At 48.0% G+C, this 11452-nt stretch overlaps 1 long non-coding RNA gene across 1 annotated transcript; it reads right to left on the reverse strand.

Moving 5' to 3' along the window:
• Positions 1-10399: 10399 nt before the first annotated feature.
• Positions 10400-11321, reverse strand: LOC129692619 (uncharacterized). The gene is made up of 2 exons (XR_008722726.1): positions 11110-11321; positions 10400-10686 (listed from the first exon to the last, which is right to left on the reverse strand). It is a non-coding gene; the product is annotated as an uncharacterized LOC129692619 (long non-coding RNA).
• Between the last annotated feature and the right edge of the window lie 131 nt (positions 11322-11452).

Genomic DNA, 11452 nt, shown 5'->3' on the forward strand with positions numbered 1-11452 from the left:
AGAGGCCTGGCTAGGTGACCATCCATCAAGGTCTCCTCTTAGAAGAGCTGGGATTCTTTAGCCAATGGACTCTGCCTCAGATCATGTCATCTAGACTCAAGGTCAGAGGAAGCTCTGGTTGAGACCTGCTCTTCCTAGATTGCAAGGCCAACAGCGGAGGCGGCCAAAAGTGGAGGCCCACTCAAACCACAAAACTGAAAAGGTCAGTGCTAAGGTGGCTCCACTGAAAATCTGTTTGTCAGACTATGCACCTGGGAGGCTACATAGCTCTGTCACAGTGGGCTTACCCTCAGGGTGGGGCATTAAGCATCCGGAGACCAAGGAGGCAAGGAGAAGACCTGCAGCAGAAAGGTAAGACATGGGGAGAGGGAGCAAAGCAAGGTGAGAGAGAGAAGGGTCAGACATGGTGAAGGGGGCTCCAGGACACAGTCCAGAGAGGGTGGTAGTCAGAGAAGAGAGAGGCTCCACCACCAGGTAGAGGCTACAAAAGTCATTAGGTGTGGACACCCTAAGGTCATGGGTGATATACCACTGGCAATTGAGAGAGAGCCCTGGAGCCAAAGGAAGGAAAGGGTGGGGAAGTGGGGACAAATGGCATGAGCAATGTCCTCTCAGGGCCCTTCTAGACAGACAGAATGCAGGGGACAGGGACTGGGTGGAGCAGGAGGCAGGCTTTGTTGCAGTAGAGGCTCTTCTGAAGACAGGGTCCTGATGGAGAAGGGGTAACAGTCCCGTCTTGCAGCAGGATCCACACACAAACAGCAGAGAGCTTGGGTTTCCTTTAGAGAATCTCCCCAGGGGTTGCCCTCACGTGTGCCCAGCCATTTATCAAATGAATGTCAATGGTCTAATTAAGATGCCTGTCCACACAGCACTCCGCCAGCCTGTCATCCGGACAGCTAGCTCAGCAGTATCACTGAGCGGAGGAGGGCCAGGGCTCAGCTTTGGCAGAGATAATGACTAGCTCAGCCTATCTGACAAAGGTAAACAAGTCAGTCTACTGTGAGCATAGACATGCACTAGAATGGAGAAGGTGACAGAACTCTGTAACTGCAATAAAGTTATTAAATTAGATACACTTTGTACGGGTGATTTTGTGATATAAAAATTCTATCTCAATAAATGATTTTTTTTTAAGGCCTGGAGAGATGACTCAGCAGTTAAGAACATTTGTTCCTCTGGCAGAGGACCAGGTTCCTACCACCCATATAGTGACTCACAACCAGCTGTAGCTCCAGTTCCAGAGACTCTAACTTCCTCTTCTGGCCTTCCTAGGCACTATACACACACAGTACAAAACACCCACACCAATAACATTTTATAATCTAAAATAAGAAGGAAAAGAAATTTGTTTGCTTTGAGAGTGGGTGGGGCTTGAAACAGGGTTTCTCTGTGTAGCCCTGGCTGTCCTGGAACTCACTTTGTACACCAGGCTGGCCTTGAACTCAAGAAATCAGCCTGCCTCTGCTTCCCAAGTACTGGAACTAAAGGCATGCACTGCCACCATCTTGCTTGTTTTTTTATTGAAAAGTTTTTTTCATATAATATATTTTGATCATGCTTTGCCCTCCCCAGTTCCTCCAATTTTCTCCCCACCTCCCTACCCACCAAACTCCATGACCTTGCTCTCTTTAAAAAACAAAGAAATAAACAAAACACACGGAACACGTGCACACACACACACACACACAAAACATAAACCAAAAGCCCAATAAAACAAAAGAAAACAAAAAATGCCTAAACAAAGCAAAATGGGACACGTTTGTACCAGCTATAGCTGTAGAGTCCAACTTTCTTCACCTTACAGGCAATTTATCCAGTGAGACTCAGGAAGATGGAAGAGTTAAGAAGTTAGTGTGGGAGAAGTCTTAATAAACTATTAATAGCCAGTAATCTTCAGTCCCACCAGCACCCAATGTTGGCAGCATAGTTCTGGCTACAAGACCAGGGCCAGGTTGGCTTTCATTACTGTGGACCAAAGTTTAACCACCCTGCCAGCCCTGGCACCCCGGCAAGGGCCTTGGATTCCTTGGCCTCGTTTTGTTTCCACAGATACCATGCCAAGGAAATGTGTTAACCAAGCTTGTTGATGAGGACATTCAGTCTAACGACATGATATGCTGATATGAGGGAGACACAGGATTTGAGTCCACATCTTTCTAGTGGTAGATGTACACTCTTTTCATAACTTCAAGATAAGCCAAGAATTAAAGACAGAGAGAGCTGAAGAGGGTCTGTTGCCCGCGTCTCCTTAGAAGTGGCAGGAAAAGTAATGGAAGGGAACGCGAGCTTCAGACAAACAGATCTGAACAATTACTAATGATGTTGCCACTTTCTCTAAGCCTCCATTTCCTCTTCCATACAATGGGGATAATGACAGCATCCCTCTCATAAGGCTGCTATGAACACAACATGAATTAGTGTTTATAAAACCCTTAGCCAAGGGCCTGGGACGCAGCCAGCACTGTGCTGAGATCCGGGCCGCGACTGACGCTACGCACTCAGCAGTTAATGGTTATCGCGCAAATGGGGCAGGTCCAGGTCTGCAACAGCAGCTCCTCCCACCTTGCTCTGCACCTACCCACTTCTGTCCCGAGGCTGCTGCAGTGTCCTCCTTACCTGGTTTTCTATCTCCGATTTCTCTCTCTCTTGTGCAAGATAATATTTCTCTTACTCATGGGGGAAGGGGGAGGTAGAGAAAGCCCTTGGGGCTAGAGAATGAGAGGAGGTAGGGTGGAGTGGCTTTGGGGGTGAAGAGAGCACAGCTGGGCTATTGCACGAAGACAGGCCAAACAGACAAACAGATGACACACGAAGACAGGCCAGCACTGGTTCTGACTGACACCTGCATGCACACCTCTGCAGTGGGAATAAAGTGGGAGGAAGGATGGGGTGGTACTGCTTTAACAATGGGTTTTGGGAAGATTAGCCTGACCACAGATGGAGGCTGGCTTGCAAAAGAGCCAGGGAGTCAGTGAGCAGTGTGCTGAAGAGTCCCAAAGGCAGACACAGCCAGGTGTCCCTCGAGGGGAAAGGACAGTGTTTAAGTTGCAGTAATTCAAGTTTCTCTGTACCTACCCATCCACAATGATTGCGTAACTGCTGAGCAGACACAGGTGAGAATGCTAACAGGTCTTTGTTGGGTATTTGCTCTGTGCCTGACACCTGGCTAAGCGTTTGTTTCAGTTAAGGTTTCCTTCTATTGCTGTGATAAAGACAACAACCAAAGGCATCTTCGGGAAGAAAGAGTTTGTTTCCACTTACAGCCCCACATCACAGTCCGTCACCGAGGGAGGGCAGGGCAAAGAATTCGAGGCAGGAAACTAGAGGCAGGAACTGAAGCAGAAACCATGGAGGAACACTGCTTACTGGCTTGCTCCTCCTGGCTTTTTCAGCCTGCTTCCTTATAGCATCCAGGACCAGCTGTTCAAGGGTGGCATTACCTACAGTGAGCTGAGACCTCCCACATCAATCATCAATCAAGAAAATGCCCCCACAGACTTGCATAGAGGTCACTCTGATGGAGACGGTTCCTCTATTGGAGTTTCCTCTTATCCAGGGATCTAAAATGAAATCTGGTGCCCTTTTCTGCATGCAGGTGTTCATGCAAACACATATTGTATACATAATAAATAAATCTTTAAAAAAAAAAATCCCCTTTGAAGCCAGGCGCACACCTGTAATCCCAGCACTTGGGGAGGGAGAGGCAGAGGCAGAGGCAGGTGGATCTCTGTGAGTTCAAGGCCAGCCGTCCACAAAGCAAGTCCAGGACAGCCAAGGCTGCACAGAGAAATCCTGTTTCAAAAACAAAACAAAACAAAATTCCCATTGTACAGAAGAGGAAACTGAGGCCTAGAGAGATTGGTAACCCATTCAAGGTCATAACTCACATTGTTAGTAATAGCATTGACAAGACTTAACCTGTATTTATTTCCTCCCAGAGTTCATGTTTTCCCTATTATGCTATATACTCAATCCTGCAAATTGCTTCCTGGCTCAGGCTTGCCTACATTAGTGATCTTTTAGTAGAAATTTCATAATAGTCTGCTATCATGGAAATAGCAAAAGGCCCAGAGGAGCCAGAGCAACGAATGTAGAATCCAGGCTCGTTCACAAACAAAGGGATGTTGGGTGTGAGCATATTTTGTGTCTGTAACTCAGAGCTCACAGATCCATCCTCTAGGCCTGGTGGAAAGAATTCAAGGGCCTATGGAACATCTCTTCACAGAGTCAGTAAGTGGTACTTCGTGGCAACAATAACAATATTAGTAATAAGAGGGCATCCTGGGCAGGCTGAGGAGAGGACTGAAGACCAAGTTGGAGAAGCAGCACTTAGTCCTGGCTCTGCTTACCTCGTGAGAAGAGCCCTACTAACCATCTTCGAATGCACACAGTCCTGTCACATAGGGGAGACAGAAAAGGCCCGTCCTGTGTGGCGCAGGACAGCAGAACTCACATGAAGGAAGTGACAGAAGATTCCAGTCACTAAAGCAGGTTTCCTTGGGAGGCGGTGAGGTACTGCCACTGAAGACTCTCCAGGAGAGGCCTGTGAGACCCACAAGAAGAAAGAGAACGCAGCAATCTCTGTCAGGCTTAGGCATGCCTATAGTGCTTAAAAACTTGGCTCTGTGCCCAGGATCTTGGCTTCATCCTGCTGGGGGTGGAGCCAGAGTGTCTGGTTTTCAGGCAGTGCTGCTGGTCCAGAGTTCACAGCCTGAGAACAGCAGCTCCTGAGAGCAGGGCCATTCAGTCAGCCCTTGACAACCCTTCCAGAAATTGTAGGGAACTGGAGAAATTATGAGTTGCCCCAATCTTTGTTCTTGACATTATAGTCTTTTTTTTTTTTTTTTTAATGAAAAGATGATGGTAAGTTTTTTGTTTGCTAAAGTTTTTGTTTTGTTTTTTCCAAGACAGTTGTGTGTGTGTGTGTGTGTGTGTGTGTGTGTGTGTGTGTGTAGCTATGGCTGTCCTGGAACTTGCTCTGTAGACCAGGCTGGCCTTGAAATCAGAGTTCCACCTGCCTCTGCCTCCTGAGTGCTGAGATCAAAGGTGTGCGCCACCACCATCAAGTACAGATGGTAGTTTTGGTTGGTTGGTTGGTTTTGATTTCTGTTTTGTTTTGTTTTAAGTCTTACTATGTAGCCCTGGCTGGCATATAACTTGTTATATAGGCAAGGCTGGCTTTGAACTCACGAAGGTTCCCCTGCCTCTTCTGTGTTAGGAATAAAGCCTTCAGTCACCATGCCCAGCACAGTACTTATTGTCTTCACATGGTAAAAGTCCATAATTTACAACAAACAACACTTCACAGAAATCAAGGAAACACTTTTTCGTGTGTGGGCATCTTCAGTGAGCAGTTTCTCTGAGACCCTCAAGTGTCTTTAATTCTTTATAGTACTAGGAATTAAACCCGGGCCTGTGAGTGTGCTAGGTCAGTGCTCTGCCGCTGAGACATGCCTGCTGCCCTCCAGTGTCTTTCTAAAAAGTATTACCTGTTCTTTTTGTGGGGAGCGAGTGCTTACTCTGAAAAATTCGGAGGTTTATGAATGCCTCTGTATCATTATGTATATCTACCACTATAAATGGCTATCACACCTGCAGCCATGCTCTCTACAAGGCTGCTTACAGGAGGAGGACAGTCCATCCCTCATTAAAGCAGGTGGCTGCTGTCTTGTTTTGTAAGTAACTATTTTGCTGTATCTGCAGTTCATGCTTGCCCCATTAGCTGTCAAGTCTTCTTGTGCCGTTTTCTCCACCGAAACCTACAGAATGGCAGGTCACCAAGCACATTAAGTCAATGCTGTCATTGTGTATATCCATTTAAATCCATGGGCTGTGATGTGGGTACCATTTTATTTTTATCAAGGAATGGGAACACAGCTTTGGCGAGTGCAGAGACCTGCCTCTTCTGATAGGAATTGATAATGACAGCATTGTCCTGAATTTAGGATGAGGAATAGCGTATCTGTGGCAGCTGAATTGCCTGCCTACCTTAAAGAGTAAGGATTCAAAGCAGGAATTTCCAGATGAAGAGATTTAGCCATTACTATAGATTTGCTAGTGTCTTCTAAAGTGAACTGTTGGAAATCTAATCACTAGTTAAGAAAAGACGGATATCCATTACTATATGCATGCTAGTCTTATTGCTGATATGATTCTGATTCAAGAACCAAGCTGGAAGCCGGGCATGGTAGTACCCTTTAATCCCAGCACTTGGGAGGCAGAAGTAGATAGATCTGAATTTGAGGCCAGTCTACAGTGAGTTCTAGGTTACCGAGACTACCTAAAGAGACCTTGGTAAAAACAAAAATACAAGCTGAAAGCTAGCTGTGGTAGTAAACACCTGTAATTCTAGCACTCCAGAGGTGAGGAACAAAGGATCGTGAGTTCAAGGCCAGCTTTTCGCTACATGGGATATTCAAAGCCAGTCTAGGATACGTAGCAAATTTGAGACCTTGGACAATAGAGTAAGACCCTGTCTCAGAAAAACAAAAACAAAAGCCAAAGTGGGATCCAGTTGCCTTGTGGGCCCTGGCGTCGTGTGCAGTGCACAAACCCATGGGAATGAAGAGCAAGTGTCTGCACAAATCTTCACATCAAGGCTGAGCAAGGTAACCCGGTAGGAGAAAAGGGGTCCCAAGAGGAGGCAAAAGAGTGAGAGAAGCCCCCACTCCCACTGTTAGGAGTCCCACAAAACATTAAGCCAACAACCATATCACGTATGCAGAGGACCTACGGTGGACCCATGAAGGCTCCTTGATTGTCACTTCAGTTTCTGCAAGCTCCTATGAGCCAGGCTTAGTTGTCTGTGCTCTCCTGGTGTCCTTGACCCCTCTGGCTTTCACAACTCCTCCTCTCCTCTTCAGGAACATTCAGGAGAGGGACCTGATGGACACTCCCAACCCCCAGGCTGTTTGGCTAATGTTTGCCTGTGGGGCTCCGCTGCCTGTTTCCATCAGTTGGCCTCCTCAGCGAGCTCCAACCAATAGATAGTGCATGGCAACAGTGTGCCTTTGCTCGGCTCCTCATTAGCGTCAGACACAAAGCTGTCACTGTCTAAACTTTTGTGGAATGCTATCTTAAGCAATTATGACTTGGTGTTTTCTCTTCCCAGCATTTTCAGTAAAGATTATGTTTGCCACAAGTTTTGTCGTGCTCCCTAGGGTCCCTTTGTTAGTTGTTCTCGAGTCTCCTCCATTGATCTGTGACTGGTCTCTGGACCTACTGAGTCCTACCACCTAGGGCCCAGCTCAGCTCAGCTTGTCTGTGGTGGGTGGTACCAGTCCCAGAGCCGGACAGTATAGAAAAGACAACGTCAATTGAGCATAAGCATTCATTGCTGGGATTAAAGGGGTGTGTCACCACACCCAGCCCTTCCTTTTCTTTTAAATCTTCCAAAACAAAACAAAACCCTCTCAAGTCCAGGCCACGGGGACTTGTTTCTGGAGAGCCTGCCTCCATCCCGGCACCTGCACCCAAGTCACTCATACCCGTGTCTTTCCTCCCTCTGCAATGAGGCCACCTTGTTCCTGCTGAGTGAAGACACCCTCTGCAGCCCCAAGATAAACCGTTCAAGAGGACGTCTTGAAGAGCCCCAAGCATGCTCACTGTGTTAGTTGTCCCTTTAAAGCACATTTATAAATACTTTGTATGAAAATCCCTTCCTGTGCAGTGATGCTACTTCTAGCTAGCTACACGGGGAAGAGGAGTCTGCCAGCACCGTGTGTGCATATGCGTGTGCATACATGCCTCTGTGTGTGTGAGTTGCATACATAGGCCAGAGCTGAACACGGAGTGTCTCTGCTCTTACTCACCACCTTATTGACTTGGGACAGGGTGTCTTACTGAACCAGACCCCTCTATTTCTAGTTAGACTGTCTGTCCAGCAAGCGCTGGGGATCTGTTATCTCCACCCCTGATGCTGGGGTTACAAACCCAGGCAGCCATGCCCAGTTACCGCCAACACTTTCCTTCGTCCTCCTCAGTCTCCCTGGATGCGCTGTCTCCTCGGCCTTCTTTCAACCTTTCTCTGGTCAGAAGCAGATGGCGATGGTGAAATTCTCCACACAGTTGTGAGAGAGTCCCATGATGCCACGACTAGTTCTCTTGGTGGTGGTTCGGGTTTTTAGCAATCCAGTAGGTGTTTGGAAATTAGAGAAAATGTTAAATCCTCACCAGTGGTTGATGTCACAGTTCAATCAATACTGGCCTTGTATATAGGAGGAGGAAGAAGAGGGGGAGAAGGTGGGGATCAGGGAGGAAGAGAGCTAAGGTGATGGGAATGCAGCTCAATGATTGACTTCATGCCTACCATGCACAAAGCCCTGTCTGATCTCTAGAACGAGAGAGAGAGAGAGAGAGAGAGAGAGAGAGAGAGAGAGAAGGAACATAGGGCATTGCTGGAAGTTTAGATTAGGTGAGCTGTGACAGTCCAAAGTACAACTGAGCAAGCATTCCTTCCCGTGTAACTAGTGTTCAAGCCACACTATTTAAATGCCCACACTTCTAATCTGTGGAATGGAGCCACAGGAAATGATGACCCACCTAATCAAGGCAGAAGATTCAAAGGCTGGAAAGATCCAGGTGGAGAGAGCCACACTCCGCTGTTTGCCAGAGTAAGTTTCTTGACCCCTCTACGTCTGAATGCCTCCGTTTCCTTAGAATAACCCCTTGAGCTAATTGTAAAGTCCAAATGATCTGAGAAACTGTACTGTACACCTACATACAAGAAATGCCAGAACTCTAGTGTTTATTAAACTATTTGGGTGGGGAAAAGCCTGTGTCAATTAGGCTCGTATTTAGCAGAAAAAAAAAAAAAAATGGAGGATTTCATTTTAGGAAGAGTGTTATGTGGTCAAACCATCCCAGGGATTGTCCTTAATTTCTGGCTAACCCGTGAAGTTGCTTCCCAGAGCCTCTATTCCCACATTCTGACTGACCCATTTCCATGTTTAATCAACTCTATAGCTAATGTGAAGTCATGAGCAGATTCCTGGTCAAAGCAGCCACTTGGATTCTAGGAAAAGTTAATACTTGGCTTTAAGGTTATATGACCCTCCGGGATTATATGTGTGTGTGTGTGTGTGTGTGTGTGTGTGTGTGTGTGTGTGTGTGACTGAGAGACTGAGACCAGGAAAGTAATGCCAGGGGCTCATGGTGAGGAGAATGCAACTCCAAAGAGGCAGCAGGAGGGAGGTTTTGGAGTGACAGGGCAATTCTGTGCTCTTTTGTGGTAAGTACGAGAAGCCTACCGTGTTAAAGTAAGTGGTCTTCCTTACATTCATTCGACACGTAGACTACCTGGCACAGCTTGGAGTGACTGTTTTCCTTGTTCAGAAAACAGCAACCCAGAGGGTTAGACTTTGTGAAGAGAGGGTCAAGGAAAGAATCAGGAGGAGGCAAGCAGGAAGGGAAGGAGAGCGGGAGAATCCGCTCGCCAGGTAAGCAACTGCTCTGTTTTTCTCATTACTTTTATTTGGCAGTCGCTTCCTAAAAATCACTGCTTTTAATCTACTTTACAGGCTTCCTTCTTCTCCCCGCCCAAGGACAAGACTATCCTGATTAGTAATGCTCACTGTTTCTCCTACAAAACGCTCATTGCTAGTTAACTTTTAAGGGAAGCTTGCTGCCCAGATGACAGTACACCTGATCTTTTCTTGGAACACTTAACTTCCAAAATGAAGTGTTGGTTTGGACACCTGCTTCAGACAGGTTCCAGGGTGAACTGCTGTCTGAACAGGCCCCACTCTGACAGGATCCCTGGGTCGCAGCTTCTGGGCACATAACATGACACAAACCTGCCGTTTTTAATTTTCTAGAAACTACCTTTAAACCATGGAACAGGGGCTTGGGAGATGACCCAGTCAGTAAAGCACTTGCTGTGAGAGCATGGGGATTCAGGTCCTCAAGATCCACCTTAAAAGCCGGGTGTTGGGGCCAGGAAAGATAGCTCAGCAGTCAAGAACCAAGGGTTCAGTTTCCTGGGACCCACATGTGGCTCTCTCAGCTGTCTGTAACTCCAGCTCTGGGGGACTCAGTGCCCTCTTCTGACCTCCATGTCAGCACATGTACACATGAACCCATGAAAACATACACATACAAACATATACAGACAAAAACTAAAAAGAAAAAGAAAAAAATTTTAAAGCCCGGTGCACACCTGAAACAGCTCTGGGAAGGGGCAAAAATAGGTGGATCCCTTAGGTCTTATGGGCCTGCCAGTCGAGCAAGCTCCAGGCTCAGGAAGAGTCCCTGTGTCAAAAGGGAGGGTGAGAGGAATTGAGAATGACACTCAACATTGATCTACACACACACACACACACACACACACACAGGCACCCGCATGCACGCACGCGCACTTATACTAACACACACACACACACACACACACGCGCGCGCACACCAAGGAAGAAGGTAATTATTTAATATTAACCAAAAATAATGTAATCATTTTGATGACAATTAAAAAGAATATTATGAACTGGCATTGAAAGGACATTCCAACTGTGTCAGCTACAGATAACGCTCTCAGCAGAGCACAGAAGCGTGGCTTTCGAGGTGGCCCTGTGAGGATCTCCAGGCTGTGCGCTGTTGTAGCTCGGTAATAGGATGGGAAAGGGCATTTTAGAGACAGATTCACCAAAGGCATCGCCCCGAAGGATGGCGGAATGGAGTGCCAGTGTGTGCCTGGACAGGAGCGAAAAGGGAGGGAATCAGGAAAGACCCAGAAGGCAGAGGAGGACCTGCTATGCGACCACGAGTCTGAAAATTTATCTCCAAAGCTTCCTCCTGTTCAGGGAAAGCTCAGGCTTCTGGTTGCTCTGCAAGGACGGAGCCATGTGCTTGCTTCTTAGTTGTCATCTAGGGCTGCCATGCCACCTGGAAGCCCTTCCCTTCTGTCTCCAGACTTCCATCCACTTTGGCCTCAGCGCGGAGGAACGCCATCATCGCCTCTGTGCTTTGAAATTGCTCGACAGGTGGAATTCACAACCCATCGTGCATAAAATGTGGGGGTCCCAACTACCCACGGCCCGGCACTGCTAAGGGGGTGGGGTTATCCGATGCATTTCTGGTAACCACCTTGAAAACTGAAAAGATGCCCCTCCTGACCTGGTGACAGGACCTGCGCGGGTCCAGGCCGGAGGACTCTCCTGCCAGGGCTACCGGCTGGTTGCCTGGAGCGCCTCCCACTCTCGGGAGGTAACCCAACGCACGGCTGCTCGACGTGTGTCCACGGGAGGCATCACCTAAGGGAGAGATCGTGGGTGGTCACCACTGCCACCAGGGCGGGAACCCTCCGCCCCGCCAAGCCGGCCGCTGGCCGACCCTACCAACGCCCCCAGCCCGGGTCAGCCCCTCCTCGCGCGCCGGCCAGAAGAGGGTGGAGCATCCAGGCTCCCGCAGCCAATGAGCGCAGCGGCTCCCTGGTCCGATCCCCGGCGCGGCTCGCCAT

This window comes from Psammomys obesus, unplaced genomic scaffold, assembly GCF_907164565.1.
Source record: "Psammomys obesus unplaced genomic scaffold, mPsaObe1.curated_primary_1811, whole genome shotgun sequence".
Lineage (NCBI taxonomy): Eukaryota > Metazoa > Chordata > Mammalia > Rodentia > Muridae > Psammomys > Psammomys obesus.